Here is a 22,937-nt window from a genome sequence, read left to right as displayed (position 1 = left end):
AAAGAACACATCACCGCCTATAAACTTGCCAAACCTGGGTCTGAGCAAGCCTCTGGCCCCAGCTGCCAATGTGCTGGAAATACAGAGGACAGAAGAAATGTTAAACTCTGTGCAATCAGCAAAATCCAGACTGTGGGAATCTCTACAGGTCAAATGCCCTGGGTTCTTCAACAGATCACTTGCAAAGAAAAGAAACAGAGAGGAGATCTCTAGAATAAAAACAACTTAAAAGATATCAATTTTTTAAAATTAGGGAAGTCTTAGAGTGTCTGAGGTGCATTGTGGGGTGGAAAAACTATGAAGAAACAGAAGGAATGATTACAGTGCTCGTCAGGTTGGTGTGTACTTCTGGGAAGAGGGAAGGTGTTGAATTTGGATGGGACATAAGGAGGTGTTTCAGGGACGTTAGCAAAGTTCTATTTCTTGACCTAGGTGGTGGTTACAGGGTGCTCCCCTTATAATAATTCATTAAGCTACGAATTTGTGTGGGTTTTGGTTTCTATGTTTCATCTTGCCACAGCAAGTTTGTAAAATAGGCATTCAGAATGAGAAAGGTGCCTTTCAGCTGCCTTGGTGAGTTCCCCTCCTCCCTGTTTCCTATGTTTCTCTCCCTCTCTTCTCTTTCTCTGTCTCTCTCGTCATCATAATTACTCTTCCCAGCTCCCAGCCCTCAGCCACTCTTTGGGCTGTAGCTTTTGGCATCTCCCTCATGTGGTTCTTTTAGATCCAAGTTGAAACTCTTGTCTGCTTGTTGGTTTTGGTAACTGCCTGTGCCTAGTCTCATGTCACAGCCAAGTGGGACAGCTGGGAAGAGAAAAGAGAGTCCAGAAATATGCTTCTTTTTTGTTGGCTTTCAAGCTCTGCTGCTAGACTGAATTTCGTCATGATCACGTCCTATTAAGGGTTTCCCACTGTATATTTTATACATTTACATGATTTCCTATTTCTTTTAAACAGGTTTATCTTCTCAGTTATTTATAAATTTAACAGACTTAAATGGTAGACTCAAAAAGGATGAGTAAATATTTTAGACAAATGTGTTTAAGAAACAACTAATTAATTTTGCTGAATACCTTCTAAAGGCCACGTGCCAGGTTAATTTTCTTTACAGCAGTTGTAAAAAAAAATAGTAGCTACCATTTATTATGCATCAACTATGTACTAGGCAGTTTACATATTTTATCCCTAATCCTGCAAACGACAGATTATCTCTACAAAGTAGGTATCAAAGGAATTTGAGGTCCTGGATAGTAAGATGAGTTTCTCAAAGTTTCTTGTGAAAATAAAATTGAATCCATGTTCTTCTGGCTCTAGAGTTTGCCCTTTTCACCATGTGTGATGACTGAATACCGACTTATAACATGGAAGTTTTCATTATAGTTAAAGTGTTATTTTTATTTTTTAAATTTTAATTAACCTCATGATGAGGTACAGCACTGGACTTGAGTTTCAGTCTGAGTTATAAGATTTACTATGGATGATGATGCTCTGGGGTTGGGGTCCTTTCTGTCATGAGGGCAAAGCACAACTGTCACGGCAAACATATAAAATCATATTTGAGTATTACAAATTAAAGCTAATCTTACAGAAGGGTTCCTGATTGCCCCGCCAACTGTTGTCCTTCCTTTTCTACCCCTGGCTCTGCTTCACTTCAATTTTTCTCACTTCATTCACGATTTGCTTTTCTCTTAGTACAGTGTAATAGAGGCTCATGTGTTGATAACACACTGCCAATTTCTTGCTAAATCAATGTAAAATGACTTTTCTTCTGAACTATTAGATATTGATAAAGAACTGGAATACTTGTAAGGAGAATTGACCTCATATAGTATTCAATCTCAGAGTTCATTTACATTTGGACACATAGGAAACAGTAAACAAGATTAGACTAAAAGAGAACATACTCATTTTACTGTAAAATTGCTCTTCATATGACCTAGTCCTCACCTAGAAAAAAGCCACCTGATGCTGGGAGTTTTTCTATTTTGAGAATTTGCACAATCCAGTTTATTTACTGCATGGGAATAAATATGCATAGACAAGGGGGTAAGAACTTGACTGAGTTTCTTGATTAGTAGCAATCTTATGAGAAAAACTTTTTTATTTCCTTAAAAAAATTTGCCTTTAAAATTTCTCTCATAGCTTTTCAAATGGAATTTGAAACACATTATGATTTTTTGAGTGGGGAGAGACTTGTTTTCTGGTTTGCTTAAGCATTAATGTATTGGCAGGGTTTATTTAACTACTCTGCCACAGTGCAGCAGAAGAAGCATTAATTATATTTGTGTGAATCTTATATTGATAAGGTTATATGTTTTTTCATGTTTATAAAAGTGTGAATATCGCTGAGACTGTTTTCTTCTTTTTTAAAGAATCCAAGGGGAGAAGGGTGGGGAAAGGGATAGTCAGGGAGTGTGGGATTGACATGTACACACTGCTATACTTAAAATGGATAACCAACAAGGACCTACTGTATAGCACAGGGAACTCTGCTCAATATTATGTAACAACCTAAATGGGAAAAGAATTTGAAAAAGAATAAATACATGTATATGTATAACTGAAAAAAATATGAACTACTGCTATTTAAAAAAAAAAAAAGACAAGAAAAATCCAAGATGAGTATGAAAAAAAAAAAAAAGAATCCAAATCTCTCTCTCTCTCTCTCTCTCTCTCTCACACACACACACACACACACACACACACACACACCCCAAACTAAAATCTGTGCTTTTCTTTTTGAGTTTCTTCAAGAGAAAAAGCCCTCTAATATGTGGGAATGAGTCTTTGGCTTTTTTTGTTTTTCATGCAACTAATGATAAATTTTTAAAGTGCTAAACATGGCCCTGAGAACTATTTGTATGTTAACACCTGGACTTACTGAATTATTTTCAAAGCAATCAAGTTACATATCTTTCTTTTAAAGAACCTGGCTACCAACTGAGAAACTCAGAACACTCCACAGACATGGTAATTATATGTATACCTAAAGATCACTTAAAAAGTAAGAGTTCCAGGTTTCTGGCCCTGCCACACAAAGTGAAAATTATTTGGCCAAGTGAGATGCTTACATTAGTGGGCTATAATAAACAAAATCCCATAATAACTAAAACACGAATTTCTAAAAATCAGTCAGTTTTCAATAGCCAGTGGTTCTTGACTCGGCTGTGCATTAGTATTACCAGGAGGGAGTGTGTGTGAATGCTTTCAATAAATACTGATGCCTAGTCCTTTCCCAGGTCTCTAGGTGTGGATCACAGGCATCAGTGTTTTTAAAAGCTCCCCAGATAATTTCCGTGTGCCCCCAGTGTTGAGAACCATGCTCTACATGATAATTTCTAAATACATGGCAAAATTATTTATTCCTTGATCAGAGGTCTGATTTAAATATGGGAGGCAATCAGCAAAGTTTGCTCACTGGCAATTCCTTTATTTCATTTACAAGGCATTGCTGCATGGGGGAATTGTGTGAAAGTTCCAAAGCTATTTTACCAGATATTTGTGGCACCAAAGGGTGTGGGAACTTTGCAGGCTGTAGATTTATTCACTCGGGACAGTGTGAAACAAGTGCTTTTCTAGGGTCTGGGAGAGCTTTTAAATAAGAGCATTTAGGGAAAGTTAGGCAGTAAAGCTTTCTCTCCTCCCCTTCATTTTTATTTTCTCAAATGTGTCAGTGGTATCTGGACTGATCAAGATAATGATGGTCACCTGAATGACCCAGAATGATGCTTCTTCAAATGAAGGGCAGTTTGGTAGAAGCCCAAAGATCAAACTTTACATCAAAATCCTGATCTTCATGTTCTCCAGAGCCATCTTCACTCACTGATAACAATTTCCAGTTTCTTTTGTACAGTGGGCATTTTGTTATGTTGGTAGGCATTTTTGTTTGCTCAGTTTATCTGATCTGAAACAAGGGTGGTGTGTGGAGAGGATTTGCTTTCTGGACACTGTGGCGTTTTAGTGAAAAAAGGCCAGCCTGTGTGGCTCATTCTAATTTTTTTTATTTCATTTATTTTTGGCTGAGTTGGGTCTTCGTTGCTGCACGCGGGCTTTCTCTAGTTGCAGCGAGTGGGGGGCTACTCTTCGTTGCAGTGCGCAGGGTTCTCACTGCAGTGGCTTCTCTTGTTGTGGAACATGGGCTCCAGGCGTCCGGGATTCAGTAGTTGTGGTTTGTGGCCTCCAGAGCACAGGCTCAGCAGCTGTAGTGCACGGGCTTAGTCGCTCTGCGGCATGTGGGATCTTCCTGGACCAGGGCTCGAACCCGTGTCCCCTGCATTGGCAGGCAGATTCCTAACCACTGCACCACCAGGGAAGCCCTGGCTCATTCTAATTTATCAAAAGCTGCCAGGCTTGGCTGCACTGCAGATCTAGCAATCTACTTCAATGTAAACATTTTAATTACTACTTCTAACATTTGGCTTTCCTTAAAAGCCAGAGAAAAACTTTAATTTTTTTTCATAATGTAAATACTGGAAAACCCCTTTAAAGAGCCATTCCATCCCTTCCTCCCTCTCCCTCTCCCTCTCTCTTTTCCCCTCCTCCCATCACACACACACACACTCACAAGGTTTTGATTTAAAAACAAAAAGAAAAAATCTATAAATGAAAGAGGAAAGCGAAGAAGAAGAGGGGGAGAGAAGAAGGGAAGAAAGAAGGAAGAAAAGAAAGATGTATGACAGAAAAGAAAAGAAGAATGAACTCCTATCTTACACCACTCACAAAAATTAACTCAAAATGAATTAAAACTTAAACAGAAGACTTGATATCATAAAACTCCTAAAAGAAAACATAGGGAAGAAGCTCCCTGACATTAGTTTTGGCAATGATTTTTTTGGATATGACATCAAAAGCACAAAAAACAAAAGCAAAAATCAACAAGTGGCACCACCTCAAACCAAAATGCTTCTGCAAGCAAAAGAAACAATCAACAAAATGAAAAGGAAACCTATGGAATGGGAGAAAATATCTGCAAACTATATATCTGATAAGGGATGAATATCCAAAATATACAAAGAGCTCATACAACTCAATACCAAAAAAACCAAATAATGCAATTAAAAATGGGCAGAGAACTTGAATAGACATTTTTTAAAAGAAGACATCCAAATAGCCAACAGATATATAAAAAAGATGATCAACCTCACTAATCATCAAGGAAACTACAATGAAATATCACCTCACACCTGTTAGAATGGCTATCATCAAAAGACAAGAGATAGCTACTGATAGCAAGGATGTGGAGAAAATGGAACCCTTGTTGGTGGGAGCAAAAATTGGTTTAACCACTATGGAAAACAATGTGGAGTTTCCACAAAAATATTAAAATACAACTACCGTATGATCCAGCAATCCCACTTCTGGATATACAACCAAAGGAAATGAAAACAGGATATTGAATAGATATCTACACTCCCATGTTTATTGCAGCATTATTCACAACAGCCAAGATATGAAAACAACCTAAACTTCTGTCAAGGGATGAATGGATAAAGAAAATGTGGTATACATACAATGAAATATTATTCAGCCATGAGAAAGAAGGCTGAAAGAAGTTCTGCCATTAGCGACAACATGGATGGACCTTGAGGGCATTATGTTTAGTGAGATAATCCAGTCAGAGAAAGACAAATATTGCATGGTATCACTTACACGTGGAATCTAAAAAAGCTGAACTTGTACAAACAGAGTAGAATGGTGGTTGCCAGGGGCTAGGGGGTGGAGAAATTGAAGAGATGTTGTTAAAGTGTACAAATTTGCAACTAGAAGATGAATAAATTCTGGAGATCTGATGCACAGCAGAGTGATTATAGTCAACAATAATGTATCATACACTTCAAAACTGCTAAGAGACTAGATTTTAAATGCTCTCACCCCAAATGAAATTATAATTATGTGACATGATAAAAGTGTGCGCTAAAGCTATGGTGGTAATCATTCTGCAATATATAAATGTATCAAATCAACAGGCTGTATGTACACCTTAAATTTGCACTAAGTTATATGTAAATTATATCTCAAAAAAATAAATGAAAAGTAAAGTAAATAGAAAAAAAATCCCAGCAACTTGAAAACCCAAACCTGAAGGTAAAGTTTAGCTCCCAATAACATGAACAGAAAAGAGGAAACCTTGGATTGATTCTGAAATTCAGAAATATCTTTTTGGTAAAGGACTTTAAAAAAATATGATGCATGGTGAAATTTTAAAATGTTTGGGAGTTGTATTTTCCTGCCCACTTTCAAAAAGATCTATGGTAGTTTATAAAGTGTACTATGGTGTAAAACAGTACAAATAGCATTAAAAACAGAAACTTGACTATCTGAGGGAAATTGAGGGAAAGGATGTTACCAGGAATTTGGGATGAGTTGCTTACTTCATCTGGGAAATGGATTTGCCTTTAATTTTCTTGTAAGTTAAGGGATAAAAGGAAACCTTTTTTTGGTTTTTGTTTTTAACAGTTTCTTTCTTTCCTTCCCTTCTCTTGCCAAAAAATAAATAAATAAATAAAGTTGTCTTATAGATGGAAATGTTATAGAATTTACAATTAGTTGCAAATGTAAATGTTTTCAATAGTGGGCTTCTTTTTAATTTTTTAAGGTCTTTATATCATCACAACAATCTTCACTTTTGTTTCTGGTTTTCAAATATATATATATATATATAGTTTTTTTTTAGATAATATTGCCAAAATAATAAAATAAAAAGTTGTAGCATATTTTGATGAGTTCTTCCTATCTAGCTCCGAAGGTCACCATAAGGTTTGATTGGGCAGGATGTACATGAGAGTACTCCTCAACACTACTGGATAACACAAGCTACAACTTCATTTATCCTCCTGTACCAGGGGTGTTAGTTTCAGTTGACATGTGCTTCTTGTGATATGTAATTCTATGTTATATGGTTAGTCTTAGTTGAAGGAATAACTTTATACTCTAGTAATTAGTGACATACCAAGATCTTATTCGTTCTTCCAAAAGCAGACAATGGTAGTAAAACAGGCTAGAAAGACAGTTGGGGGGAGGTCATGGTAGGCTGTGGCAAAGGCATTGGCTATCACCTTGAGTAATATGGGAAGCCATTGGAGGCTTTGGAGTAGAGGAGTGATGTAACCCGGTTTATATTTTAAAGCAATAGCCTTGATGAGTGGGTTAAGAATAGACTGCAGGAGACAAGGGCAGAGCAGGAAGATCAGGTAGAATATTCAATAGTCCAGAAAAGGGATGATGTACCTTGGACCAGGTTGATAACATTGGAGGTGGAGAGAGGTAGCAGAATCATGAATATATTTTAAATTTAGATGTGACGGGATTTGGTGATGGAATGGACATTTGAAAGAGAGGAAGGAGTCAAGAGTATAAGGTTTTAGCTTTGGAACAACCAAAACAATAGTAGTCATTAACCAAGATGAGGGAGATCCCTGGAACAGCAGGTTTTAGGAAGCAAATTGGGGTTTCTTTCTGGATGTGTTAAGTTTGAGAGGCCTATTAAACTTCTAAGTGGAGAAGACAGCATTTTGTGGAGGACAGAATCGACTCTTCAGGGAATCTGGAGTTCAGATTAGATTCAGGCAGAACTAGAGATAAGAACTGGGTCAGAACCAAACAGTGTGGCATGTTACGTTGCTGTATAGTATCGGCAAAGGCATTGCTTATGAAAGAGTGACTTACAAAACTACTGTATTATGTCTTTTTAAGTTGACTTTTTAACTTTAGACTTTAAGCTATTATACTTTAAAAGTTTTAGCTGTTTTAATTTTATCTTTAATACCTACTGACTATTACTTGTTACAAGTATCTATGCTTTACGTATCTCCAGATCAACTGCATCCTCAGTGTCCAGCTCAGAGAAGCACTTAATACATATTTGGCGACTGCATAAATATTATGTCTTTATGTTATCTTTAAAATGGAGTCTAAAAGGTTCTCTATATTGTTTAGCATGATTTATGAATATCTTAAGTCTTAAAGTCATATAATCACTCACATTATATGAAAAGTATTGGGAAAATATGATACAGGAACTCAAGCAGTCCACCATGTGAGGAAAACTGATGCCAGAGGCCAGTAGTGAATCTTCCTTCCACCCTGATCTGGACACCAGTCACTACCTAATGCAGGACCGAGGTCCTCGTAGTGTTTGGGATGGAAACAGCCCTAAAAATTCTGGCCAAGTTAGCCCAAGATTAACCATGTGAATGCTCAAGAGGCTGAAACTATCACAGCAGGTCTGGGGACAGGTGCTAGTAGGTGATGGCTTTAGAAGTTCTGGACCAAGTACAGTCGAAAGAACAAGTAAAGTGACCTTCCCAGGTAAGGTTTGGAAAAGATCTTCCCTTTTCTTCTGGAATGAAGAAGACTTACGGTTTGGTTGGTTTTCTCAGGTCATTTCAAGATGGAACTGGCATCTTCTGAGAGAGACTGGGTACTGGAGGTAAAATGGTACTTGCTTACAAGAAGCTTTTTTGGCATCTTGTATGTGATACCTCTGAAGCCATGAAAGTCAGAAGGAAGATGGAACTTAAAGGAAAATAGAAAGGTTCTAACTTTACCACTTGGATTCTGGCTTTCTGTGTACCATTCCACTTAGCAATGGTTTATGGAACACCTACTCTATGTTGGGGGCTGTGACTAATGAATTTGGTTTTGTTACTGTTCTTGTTAAGTACGGCATATTTTTAAATTTAGAAATTTAAAATTAGAAAATACTTCTTAATTACTGTTGCAATCAAGAATTCAAAGCAGCCAACATCAACAACAGAATTTTGGTAGAATTTAACTACAGGCAAAATTTTCACAGTGATGTAAAACTGTCCACTGAAATAGGATACTAAAAGACAATCAATATATTGGAAGAAAAGTTTTGCCCCCAAATATGACAAACAAATGGGCCTTCCTTACAGCAAAATATCTTATGCACTGCTTCTAAAAAATACTATAAAAACAGAGAAATAGATAAAAGAATCAAATTATTCAAACAAGAAATATAAGTGGCTGATAAATATGAAAAATCTTGAATGTTATTAGCAATAAAAATGTTTGCAACTACAAATGACAACAAAATACTATGTTTCCCATTAACTTTTTAGGAATTGGGTTTTGAAGATTGCATAAGAGTTTTATCTATCCATCGATCAGATGGGTTGAATGTAAATTAACCAAGTGGACAAGAGGGCAATGGTCTGAGAGGAGGGCACTCTAGAGGTTTGAAGTAGTATTCTGTGTTCAGAGACATGTGAAAAGTTCAGCCCTGTTAGAGATGATTATGCAAGAGGGAGGAGAGTGTAGAGTGAGGCAAGGTAAGTAGGAAGGGTCAAGATTATGGAGGACATTGGGTAGGAAACGGTGAAGACCTTTGACTGTATGCTGAGGATGATCAGGATCAAGGGAAGGACTTTCTACAGGGGAAATCCCAGCTGAATTAGAGTTTTAGGAAAAGTACTTTGACCCTGCAGGTAGGGTGAGGCTGAAGACAAGATAACCACTCAAGTACTATAGGTGGTCCAGTGAGATGGCGAAGCCTGAACCTAGCCAAGAAAGAAAGGCTGGAGAGGAGAGCAACAAGCAGCTTCTGCAGCACCCCTCCCTGAGTTTACAGGGTTTAACTTATGATATACACTTACATTCAAAGGAAAACACCACCAAGGACACACTTAGCTTCTTTGTAATTTTAGCATAGCTTCACTTTCAAAGTCAAGATGCCCCCTCCTTTTTGTTTCCACTGGTGTAACTCTGGGGGTCAGGGGGTGGACAGGCTGTTAGCCCAGAGCTGGGCATAGCTTGTGGTCAGTAAATTTGTGGGCTGCTTTCTGCGTGTCACTGTGGTTAGCTGGTCCTCACCCTGGCTGGAGGTATCTGATAATGCAAGGATTTGGGCCCAAGCTGTAGGTAACTCCTATCTTAAGGCTCCTGCCCAGACTCTAGGGGAGATTCCTGGAACCCTGAGCTCTACTGCTATACTCTAATCAGCTCTACTCAAAAAGGCAACCAGGGAGAGACAAGCTCTGAGGAAATAAGAACACTACAAGTCTCAAGAAAGATGGAGAGGGTCTTCAAATTCTCATTTGGAACTTATTTTTTGCCTTTCCAGGAACGTAACACATCTGGTTATTGCTCTTCTAATTTATTCTGCATAGAATGAGGGCAACAAATGTAGTTTATAGCTAACACTCTTCCATCAACCCACTTTTGTTTTAACTAAAAAAAATTTTTTTATTGAAGTGTAGTTGATTTACAATGTTTCAGATGTACAGCAAAGTGATTCAGTTATACGTATACATTTATATATCTATTCTTTTTCAGATTCTTTTCCATTATATGTTGTTACAAGTTATTGAATATAGTGCCCTGTGCTATACAGTAGGTCCTTGTTGTTGAATCATGTGGGTTTTCCTTTTAATTCTTTTTTTATTGGAGTATAGTTGCTTTTAAGAAAAAGAGCAGAGAATTTCACAAGTTGACTAGGATATGTACAATTTCACTTTTAAATTATAAATATATTTTTATGGCTTAGGGAAAATTTATATGACTAACATTTTAAATTACAGAGAATAGTTAGTAGTTCTAACTATTAGGTTTTTGGATCTATGTCGAATATTCAGAAATGGTGTAAATAAATCATTGAAGTGCTTTATGTTGGGTTTAAGCTGAGCCACTTGGAGCTAGTAAAAGAGCATATGAGTAGTCATTTGGCAAAAACTGAGTCAAATATTGAAATAAAGTAAAAGCAGTTCTTTGCTGGGTGGTCGGGAATGGATGGGAAAACCCATAGATGTCGCTTCAGAGGTGAAGGTGTACAAAGCACAAACCTGAAGGGGATATGTGTTCTGTAGATATTTTACAGATAAAGAATCTGAAACCCAAAGCAATTAACTGTCTTGGCAAAGTCACATAGCTAGTTAGTGCAGAGCCTGGAGCCTTACCTCTCTTGACTCAAAGTCCATTATTTTTTCCAGTATCCCATGTTATTCTGTGATTAACTATGGAATTGGAGATTTCAGTGACTATGGAGCCCCACAGATAATGACACCAGAATAGGAAGAGTGGTAAGATTATATGAGAAAATAACAAAAAACAGAGCTAAAACTAAAATAATAAGTCTGATTAGTCTTTCCAGGTTGTAAGAAATATAAGCTGTCTCTCCAAGCATGGACAGAGGAGAAAGAGGGGGCTGTCATTGGAGAAAAGGTGCTCTGGGCCCTTCTTTGGTGTTTAGCTCAGGAAATTGTGTAAGAATTCAACCTTAAGAAAAACCTTCAAGTGATATTTTTCACACAGACACACACAAATGGCAAAGGATGAAAAGGTCCAATTAAGGAACTTATTCAATAGAAGACACATTGTTAAATAATTATATTGCCCTTCTAATTGCCAGGGAAGAGGGTGGAGATCTGTTAGAAGTCTACAGTAGACAAGGCACTAAAAGGAATCCAGATAACAGCCAACAGAACTGGTTATAAAAAGATTAGAAGCACTTGAAGCTGACCAAACAGAAGGCGAAGATAACACACATCTGCAGGTTCTAAAGGTGTGAGCAAGGGAACCGGTGAACCTTAGAACTGCAGCCTACATGGCGTGAAGTGGAAGGCTGAGTAAGAATCTGATTCTCTCAGGTGTCAACTGTCTAAGATATTTTAGTAAAACAATTTTCTAAACAAAGTTGGTCTGAATGACTGGTCCTCAATTTTGGACAGTCTTCTGAAACTGAGTCACAAGACTTTCAGGATAGGTTTGAGAAAGAGCTCTCCAAGGACCTATGATTCATAAAACTTAAGTATAGTGTTTTAACTAAGCAGAAAATAAAAATCCAGATATCGAGCACTTCCTGTAACCAGCACTCTGCCAGAGTCTTAATTCTAAGACCCTACTAGCTTAGGTGATGTTATCCCTATTGTAGAGATCACAAAAAGTGTTGATTAATTTGGAGAAGGCCATTCCACTAATAAATAAGTGATGAAGCAGGAATTATTTCTGTGTCTGATGCCTGCCCATTTCTCATGCCCCACAAAGTAGATCTGTGGGAAGAGTTACAACTTCTCATTTTCTTCTCTGTCAAGGCTGGACCTGAGGGAACTAAAGAAGATGTCTAGAGAAGGCAGGTCAGTTCATTCTGTGTTGCTTAATGTGTGCTTGACCCTATAGGAAATGATACACTACAAAATTTCCCAGGTAGTTTTTAGGGGAACTTAGAAAGAGGCTGTCTGACTGTAGGCTCCAAACATTGGGTAGCAGTGGTTTCCCTACAACTACAGAATAAAATTTAGCATCCAAACTCTACATCCCGGCATTCAAGACCCTCACCAGTCTGCTTCCAATCTAGCAATTTTGCTTAAACCATTTTTAGTGTGAACAATATCAAATACACAGAAAAGTATGTAAAACATGTGTGTACAGTTTAAGAAATGATAGTTTATAAGAGTATATTCTAGGTACAGTGATCAGTGCTTTCTTCCTGTTATCATATTTGATCTTCACAAAAACATAAGGTATCTTTATTTTATGAAAAAAAAAAAGCAGAATCCAAAGGTAGATGGGTATGGGGGAGTTTAAGTAACTTACTCAAAGTCATACAGTCACAAGCTAGTGAGAGAGAGGGATTTGAATTTCAGTCTCTCTGACTAGAATTGCGTACTTCCCGTTTGGCAAAGCATGTCCTCCCAAAGCTGCTTGGACACATCATCAACTTTTTCCTGCTCCATCACCATCCTTATCAGCCTCAGCCTTGGTCACAGAGGCTATTCACAACAGTTGTCCTGATCTCAGGTGAGGAAAAATGGTCATGGGGAAGAAAATGGTCAGGAAGCCAAGATTTATGCATAGGGGTAGTGACCGTCTTCCACTGTTCATTTGTTTTAGGGTAAAAAGAAATCTTCATAGTTGGGAACTACTTATTGTTTGGTCCCTGATAGGGCTGACAGATAAGGTGCCAATATAAGTATTTTCCAAATATTTCATTGGACTAAAAAATTATGTGTTGTTTATCTGAAATTCAAATCTAATTGTGTGCTTTGTATTTTATTTGCTAAATCTGGCAATCATAGTCCCTGAAGAGAAAGGCTTTTCAGTGAATATCATTCTTGGAGTAAAAAAATAAATGATAATAGCTAAAGCAAACACAGAACCAGAAGCAAAAGGGTCCATGGATCGCTAAATATATAGAGCAAAACTCTCCCTCAGATCTTCCTCAGGCTCTGCTCTTGGGGCATCACAGTTGAAGGCAGGTGTTTTAGATCTGCATGAACTGGAAGTTGGACTTCTAATTCTGTGTGGCTTGAGCAATACACTTAATCTCATTGAACCTAGTTTTCTTATTTGTAAAATTAAAACATTGGACAAGGTAACTTCTGAGGTCCTTCCAGTTCTAAAAATATTCTCCTTTCATAAAGGAAGTGAAGGGAATTCAAAATTTGGTGAATATATATTGAGTGCCTAGTACTGTACAAGATACTTTAATATCTTATTTAATTCTAAATATAATTTAGAGAATCAAATTATATTAGCCTCATATTTAGAACCTGGCTGCTTTCTAGTGGTAACCCTCTTTTTCCCCTACTCCTACTTTGAAGGAAGACTAAGTACTTAGATGCCGTGTAGAAATGAGTTAAATTGCACAGCACATTAAATAGAAATGGATAGTTTGCTGAAGGTTTGGTGGGGTGACAGGTACCAGTACCATACCAGACCTTTCAGTTCTAAATTGTGAAGTTCCAATCGGGCACCAGCTACCATCTTTCTGCTCAATTTCCAAGTTCCCTTCCTCCAGACCCTTACCAGTCATATTGTCCCCAGTCTTCTTTTTCAGTATGATTAAACTCAGAAATAAGGTAGAATTTAGGGCATTTTCAAAGTGTGGCAAGGCTGTTTAAACTGTCCAAGCATCACCAAGAACTATCTTTCAAGCACTGAACATCTGACGGTAAAAAGTTTCTGGCTGACTTTCAAGAGAAGCTCTTTAACTTCCATTGATAAGTAGTTCAGTTAAGGGGGAAAAAAACTACGAATTTAACCAAATAGAAAATGCACATGAAAACTCTGTATTTTGTAATATGCCTCTCTGTTGGGCTGCAGTCCTAGTTGTTGGGCTGCAGTCCTAGTTGTGTTAAAGAGGATAAATTTAGGAGCATAAAATAATACAGTAGTAGGAAGCCCTTTGAATCTGGCTTCTTTCAGTCAGCACGATGTTCTTGAGGTTCACTACACCACTGTGTGTATCAGCAGATGCTACTTTTTATTACTGGCTTGTATTCTATTGTATGGATGTGCCACAATTTGTTTATCCATTCACCAGCCGTTGAACCTTTAGGTTGTTTCCAGCTTTTGGTCACTATGAGTAAAGATGTTATCAACATTTGTATATAGGTTTTTGTGTAGAGGTATGTTTTTATTTCTCTTGGGTAAACTCCTAGAAATAGAATTGCTACACTGTATGGTAAATTTATGTTTGATGTTTGACTACTAAACTCTCTTAAATGTAGTTGTGCCATTTTACATTCCCACTAGCAATGTATAAGAGTTTCAAGGTACTCCATATTCTCATCAACACTTGCTATTTCAAAATTTTAGCCACTCTGATGGGTGTGTAATTATATCATATCAGGGTTCCAATTTGTATTTCCACAATGACTGATGATATTGAGCATGTTTTCATGTGCTTATTTGCCATATGTATACCTTCTTTAGTGAACTGTCTATTTAAATCGTTTGCCTATTTTTTAAAAATTGGGTGGTTTGCTTTCTTATGAGTTTTGAGATTTCTTTTATATATCTTGGATACAAGACCTTTATTAGACATGTGATTTGAAAAATTTTTTTCCCAGTCTGTATCTTGCTTTTAATTTTCTTAACATTGTCTTTCAAAGAGCAGGCATTTTTAACTTAATGAAGTCCAATTTACCACTTCCTTCTTTCATGGTTCATGATTTCTATGTCCTAAGAAATCTCTGCCTAACCCAAGGTAACAAAGATTTTCTCCTATTCTTTAATTTTTCCAGAAGTTTTATAGTTCTAGCACTTATGCTTAATTTTGTAAGCCATTTTGAGTAAATTTTTGCATATGGTGGCCAAGACCAAGGTTCATACTTTTTACAGAGGGATATCCATTTTTTTCAGTACCATTTATTGAAAAGACTATTTTCCCCCAGTGAATAATCTTGGCATCTTTGTAAAAAATTCATCAGCTATATATGTGTGGATTTTTTTCTGCCTCTCTTCTATGTTTATCCTTATGCAAACACCACATTGCCTTAATTACTGTAGCTTTATACTAAGTCTTGAAATCAGATGGTAGAAGACCTCCAACATTCACTAAATGCTTTATAGAGTGCTCAAATTTGGAAATACTGGGAGAGGATATTTCTTTTTCTCACATAAGTACTCTGAACACTTGTACATATTTTGGAAGCATCCTTTGCTTCCTGTAATAATTTACATCAGTTGCTACTAAGCCTTAAGTATTCTGAGAGTTCATTATAAATTCTAGCTTTCACGTTCTCTTGCAAATGAACCTCTTGAATGGATCACTTTATGACCATGATGTGTGTAGTCTGTCGTGGAGGTCACTAATACCAGGTCTCCAGCACCATGGGAGGCAAGGGAGCGGTGATACTAAACAGCTCTACTTTTCAGACTGTCAAGTTATCTTGCTCTCCCATGGTGCCCTGATGCTTGGGAGCCTGGTTCTTCATTTCAGAGGTTTTGAAAACAGGTTGCGCAGGTTGCCCTTGAAATAGCAAAGAGCTAGCTTTTAAGTCTTGGGAATTCCAGGGGAAGTAGAATCTTTCACCAATTCAGTCCATGAAATGAGGAATTAAAAGCATTAGTCATGCAAACTATTATGTCACAAATAAAGGGGATTTATGCTGAAGACAGAGCCCTATCATGTGTTTTGAATGCAGAGACGCTCCCCTCTGTCACCAAAGGGAGTTTTGGGACAGAAACATTCATTTGCTATTTTCACAGTTGAAGAAATGTGTATTATATCACACACACCATTCTGTAATTATTTTCCTACCTGCAATTTTCTTTTCCCAAACTAGTGTAATTTACTAAGTTACTACAAACTTGGTAAATATGAGATTACTGGTGAGAGAAAACTGTCTTTGCATAATAGCAGCTCATTTGTTTAGCAATATTATTGAAGAAATGTAACGAAGAATCATCTTAAAACTAAAACTTGGGACCTCCCTGGTGGCACAGTGGTTAAGAATCCGCCTGCCAATGCAGGGGACACAGGTTCGAGCCCTGGTCCGGGAAGATCCCACATGCCACAGAGCAACTAAGCCGGTGCGCCACAACTACTGAGCCTGCACCCTAGAGCCCACGAGCCACAACTACTGAGCCCGCGAGCCACAACTACTGAAGCCCGCGGGCCTAGAGCCCGTGCTCTGCAACAAGAGAAGCCACTGCAATGAGAAGCCCGCGCACCACAACGAAGAGTAGCCCCCACTCGCCGCAACTAGAGAAAGCCCACGGGCAGCAACGAAGACCCAACGAAGCCAAAAATAAAATAAATAAACAAACAAATACAAACTTTTTTCTAAAATGGACTGTACATTCCTTGTCTTCATAATGGAATATGCTGAACAAATTTAATGTCACCTGGTAACTCAGGGACTATTGAGGATACAGTGTTGTTTGCCCCTGTATGACATGGTTCTAAATTATTGTACTTTCTGTGTTCGTTTAATAGGTTCCCTCCCTTCCTGCTGGTATGCCTTTTATTTTGCAATGAGATTACTAAACCATTATACTAGAAATGATAATTGAGCTTCCTGGAAATGTGAGAAAAGTAAGAGCACATGGGGCCCAACGTCTTCTCCTGTGTGTGTGTGTGGGGGGGGGGGGTCTGGTGTGGTGTCTATGTGCTAAATATGTAAGAAGTATATACATGGATATATACATATAATACGTATTTTAAGTTCCAAAAGAGCTTCTCTATACACCTGTGTCTGGTATAAATTAAGCCCTCAATAAACGTTTGTTGAATTAATGAAAAAACATATAGACTTTGGGTTTATTGATACTGGATAGCCATAGCTACTCTGACAATTTTATAATTCATGCTGCAATGTGGGAAATGTGTTAGGTGCGCTGGAATGATGCCCCAATTCCTCCTGGAAGAGATGGTTATTCTGATAGCATCGTTAGGACTACTGGCCACACCAGTTTTGGGGACTATACTTCTAGGCAACCAGCTTTGTGTAGAAGGGTGTTAACTGCTGTGCCTGCTCAACTCAAAACCCCTTTCTAGGGACCAGGGGTGCCTTCAGTCTAATGTTCCTCAAAAATGAAAGAGCATATTTGCCACCTTCTAGTTAGTAAAATGTTATCTGGAATATTGATATCACTAAGATATTCACACTGCTTTTGGGTTGAAGGGAAGTGCTTTCTTTAACTGCTAATGCTTTTGAGACTCAAGTAAATAAAGCAGAATTTAATGGTTTAGAAGCATTAACTGTATTTCCCTCTTGGAATCAACCAGTAAAACAGTTGATCTGAGAGTGGAGAAAGGGATATTGGACTCAACATCTCACAGGTTTCATCTTATATAAATAAAAAATTTAGGACTAATAAAATTGGGCTGTCTCTACCATGAAGTAATATATTTGATTTGACTGTTGCTTTAAAAATTGTTTTAAATTTTAAATCTGTTTTTAATGATGCTTGGGGTCTATATGCATGAAGGTCCAGTTATTGCTAATGGTATCTATAATATTTTTCCTTTTAATGTTTATTAGATTGGTTTTGCATTCATATCCTCTTCCAAATAAGGCTAATGTATCTTGATGTTTAAAATGACTAGTTTAGATCTTCAAATTGCTTGAAGTTGACTTTGACTTTGGATCTACTTACTTTACCTATTGACAGCAAGTCTTATCAGTAGCAAGTGAACACTTAGATCATACTGTAATCCCTAATGTAAAGATGATAGGCAGGGAGAACATGAAAGAATCCAGAATCTCATGAAAGACTCCACTGCAAAAACCTCTGACAATCTCTTGTGTACTCAGGGCATCTGATACAGTACTCAAAAGCCCAAATGTGTAGGCCCTTCTAATTGAGATAATCCTGAGATTATGATATCTGCTGGGGCTCAGATTCAAGATTATGTACCCACCCTGTCAGTTGGAAAGACATGTGAAGAGTTAAGCTTATGATATGGAAATGTAAACACAACATGAATCTTTGTAAAACTGTAACAGACCCTCTCACTGCAGAGATATAACACTTCCCTGGTCTGGGCATTGCACGACTGACCTGAAGTATATTCATACAGCATTTATTTTGTACGAAAAGGTACTGTTACCAGTAGTGGATGTATCAGGGAGATAAGGAAGCTTAAATCTCAGGGCTCTTCAGTTGCATGGACCCTTCTAAATAAATCTTCATATCCATACATAATTTTGTATTTGTTATTTTTTAAAAATTCTTTTAAAGAAGGCCCCAATATTATGTAAGTATCTAATTCACAAGACCTGGCTTTGCCCAGCTGTTACTGATTGGGTTTCTATGTACGGATGATGTGACAGAAAATGCTGATTTGTCAGCAGTGGGCTTTTCCATGGCACACACACCTAAACATCATCCTTTTGTTTCCACTGCTTATCCATCTTGGTTTTGTTTCTAATTCTACCGTGTTGCCTCACAGCTTGCATGATGAGTCTGTTGAAAAATCATTTTTCTAAATCTGAATTTCCCTATGTTAGGCTGGTCTATCTGCCTCTTGTATTTCAGGGTAAGCCACGAATCCCTCCTCCAATCATACCTCAGCCAGCAACTGCTCAGGCATTCTGCACACATCTAGTCTGGTGCAGATAGGCAATAGTCAGCCTAGCTTGGGGTTTGGTGGGTGGGCTAAACATGTTAAACATGGGAGACTAGTGTGTATCTGCAAATCTCAAGTGCTTTTCATCCTTGGAGTTGTGTGTACCTGTTGCATAGGATTTGCAGCTGTTTTTTCTCTCCAGTTAACTGGCCGTCCAAATATTATCAAGTACATTGTTGGAAGAATTCTATGTGTTTGAGTGTCATAGAATCTCTAATACTACAAGATTTCTGGGGTTAGACTGTGAAGGCAAAAGCTTGAAAATTCAGGACACTTTGTGTTATTATTACAGAAAGTCAGTATTTTAAAAAAAATTAAAGTGAGCGCATTCTTTCCAGGACTTGCCAACCCAGCTTTCTTGGATAATTTTTAAAAGCTTGGGAGGCACTGGGAGCTATGCAAATATTTGAAAATTGTATCACCTTGTTTGAATTAAGGGATTTTAATCCTGTCTGGTTGTATGAGTACCGGTAAGATCAGTTCATAATTGAGGTGCTGTGATGCTGCCCACAGCTTACAAACACACTTTCCTGTCTACCTGATGGCCAGTTTCTGGATGGAGGCAAGGACTCACTTCCATTATCGCTTGGGCTCAGCACTCCTACAGCTGGCTTTTCAATGTGCAGCTGAATGGAACACACTGTGGGAAAACCACCATCCCATGCTGAATTTCAGAGCCATTAGAAATGGATGGAGCCCCTCTCCCTGATCTGTAGGCTGTACAGCAACTTCCTTTTCACCAAGGCAATCAGTAAGGCCAATCGCTTTGAAATACAGCCCTCTGGTTACAAACTATAGGAAATTTCTCGGAAGTTCTAAATATGCTTCCTAGTTAGAGGGTCTGACTCTGCTGTCCCTTCTTAGACATAACGTCCCTTGACTTCAGTGCATGTCCCGCATGTGGGAGGACTCAGGGATTTGCTTTGAAAGAAGTTTAATGTTTTAAATTGGTAAGGCTGGGAAGTATCTACATATCCATTGAATGGCTTCTTTTCTTTTCAGGCTTCTATGACAATGAGATGCCTATTATGACCTAAGGATGGGGCAGTCAGTAATTATTAAAATAAACAATTTTATACAGGGAAGAATGATTTTTTCTCTCCATGTCCGTGTATTTAAAACTCTTTCTGAGTCTCCATGGAACGTCCTAATGCTCTCCTCTAAGAAAGATTAAGAATGAAGTCCTCTACTCTTTCCATCTGTTCCTTCTTCTTAAAAATGTTCTCAGGCTTTCTTCCTATCACTTTTCCTGAGATCATGGCAGAGGTACACAGATGAAGACTGATTTCAAAATAAGCATGTCAGTGCAAAGAAGTGAATAAAGAAAAAAGAATGGTGGCCTAAAAGAATGTGGAGGTTTAGAGAAATGATGTACCTCCTGTAAAAATCTTAACTGCTCAGAGAGTCTCGGTTTCATGGAATGCCTCTTTGGAATGATTTTTTTTCAGGGGCTGCAATACATAAAGGCCACTGAAACTTGCTGTTACCCTCCCTCTGCTTTTTATAACCCCTGAAGTTCGGGTCAGTTTTCATGCATCTAAGCCCGGGTGGCAACTCTGGTTTAAATGTCATTTCATGCCTGATAAAATTTCATTAGGCATTTTAACTTTTAATTTCTTTTATTGACTTATCGTGCAGATGGAGAGAAATGTTTAGAAAGGGAAAAAAATTTAAACAGGGATTTACTGAAGTCATGTTTCAGTAAGGAAGGAAATACCATCGACTTTATTACAGCTGCCTAATGTTTTCCACAAACTGTAGAAATAATGCGTTGTATCTTGGTGACCTACAATAGCAGCTGACTGCTTGCACATGATGGAAATGCAATTTGGGTTTGCTAAAAATTAACTATTTAATGCCCTTGTGTCCGTGTCTCACTGTAGCTTGTGTCTGGTTTGTTCTATATGCTCTTTTCAAGTCGTGGACGGTCATTTGCTACAGGTCTGAATGTGGGTGTGCAGCTTCCTGAGAAGCGGCTGGGCTCCAATGGGGAGAGGCGACCCGTACCCATGTGTCTGTGTTTGCTGTCCCTATATGGTCCTAAGAGCTGATGTGAAGATTTCTTCTGCCTCCTTTCTCTGCCCCCTTTACCTGCCCCCCAGCCCCACCCCCTACCAGCCCAACCCAGCCCAGAGCCCTCCCTCCCTCTCTCCCTCCCTCCCTTAGCTGGGCCTTATCTGGTATGTTCAGTGATGCGATAAAACAAAAAGGGAAGTTTTTGATTGCACGAACACACCCTTTGGAGAGATTCCAGCTAGAGAAGAGTCCGTTAAGGAAAGTGAGAGCAGTGGAGGGAGGCCTAGGTGCCAGGAGTGAGGGAAACGCAAGCTTAGGACGAAGAAATAATAACATGCCAGAATGGTGGTAGTGGTTTTGAGAGGTCTGGTGGGTGGAGGGAGTTCAAAAAGGAACTTGCCTAATGAGGCCTCTCTGAAGATTTACTGCTGTGGCTGCTGCTGAGAAGAGGATCCAGAGAAAAGATGTTCTGCCCTGACTAGCTTCACAGGAAGTCAGGCAGGGCTTGTATTCTCTGGCAGGCAGAGGAGAGAGACTGCTCAGCCAGCAGCATCTAGGGCCTTTTAGTGTAAGTGTTTTTAAAGAGCCCCCTTCCACACAGCATTTGTGACCCTTATACATATAGCTCTCAAGGCAGAAAACCAAATAGGGAAACCATTCTGGACAAGAGCCATTCCCTAGTTTGTCCTAAGGATGACCACATCAGCTCCCTGGGGGTCCTATTTCCTTCCCTAACTGCACCTCTCCTGGAGTTCCATCTCATCCTGCAGACATCAGCTTCTTGGCTGAAAAGATGCACCAAACCATCCACAGCGTTCAGAACGCTGTCTGTCCTTTACCCAGCCGAGTGGGGCCTGGCCTCTCCCCAGTTCCCCCTGCAGCACCCGAAGCCCCTCTTACTTCCAGGAACTAGAAGTGAAACTCTGCAGTGCAGATACCAGCATTGCGGGCGGCCTGCACTCAAATAGGGATGCTCGCTTCGTGCTGAAGGAGTCAGGAGGATGAAATCACTGGCAGAAAACACTACCCTTCGGGTGAAAGAGCTTCATCTCTCCACATCGTATCTGAGGCACATACTATCACTGCCATTTGACTTATGGGGAAAGGCGGGCTCAGTGAGCAGAAGTTATTTGCGCAAGGACGCAGAAAGACCTGGCCTCAGAACACTCCTATCCCGTCTGACCACCGGAGGACACAGGCGCCCGGCTCCAGTGGACTGGCTGAGGTCATCTTGAGAACTCATTCTGGATAATAAATCAGAATCCTTCACGGGGAAGAAAGACAAATGACATTCTGGGTGTTTTCTCACATGAGACAGGAAAGCAGCCCACCTGGCTCACCATGTAAATCATAGAAAGTGAGGCAGAATATGGAAGTTCGCTTTTCCAACCCCCCATCCTACAAACAGGCGAACTGGGCTCTAATAAAGTGAACTCAACTCACCAGGAAGGCTCAGGTAGATCCAAGGAAGGGCAGAGCGCGGCCACGGCGTGGGGAGAAAAGCAAAGGAATTCTGGGCGGCAGGTTCTTTGCTCATTTTTCTCGAAGACTGAGAGAAACAGGGCAGCGGGAGGAGGAGGGTCGCCCTCGTTCTCTCAGAGGTGTGTGTGCCAGCAGGTAGACTGCCGCGTGAGGGGAGGGATGCTTGGGACGGGTGAACGCGGCCACCAAGCCGGAGTCAGTCAGCCGCTCGTTAACCAGCTTCACGTGCGTTGGCGGGAGGGCGCGTGCACGTGCGTGCGTGTGCGTGCGTGTGCGTGAGGGATATTCACACACCTGCAGAATAGGGTGCTTCACAGACGTGCTTCTGCTTTGTTGAATGAGTAGGTGTTACAAAGAACCTCTCCCCAAGGAACCATAAGCAGGAAATAACTTCATTAATATTTGTTTTCATTAAAAGATAGAAAGGACTGCTAGTTGCTTACTGAATATGTTTTCGCCTTTCTATCTTCGTAACAAAAACCTAATTTGGGCTGAGGGGGACGTAAGTTGCCTATCTATGGCTTTTATTTCTCAACCTCCCTTGTTACTAAGTTCTGGTCAGTAGCACGTGAAGTAAATTTATTTGGGGGAACATCTAGGAAAGTTCCTTAAAAGAAGAACA

The sequence above is a fragment of the Eubalaena glacialis genome, chromosome 8, assembly GCF_028564815.1.
Source record: "Eubalaena glacialis isolate mEubGla1 chromosome 8, mEubGla1.1.hap2.+ XY, whole genome shotgun sequence".
Lineage (NCBI taxonomy): Eukaryota > Metazoa > Chordata > Mammalia > Artiodactyla > Balaenidae > Eubalaena > Eubalaena glacialis.
The sequence above is the reverse complement of the archived record's forward strand: the minus strand, read 5'-3'. Positions refer to the sequence as shown.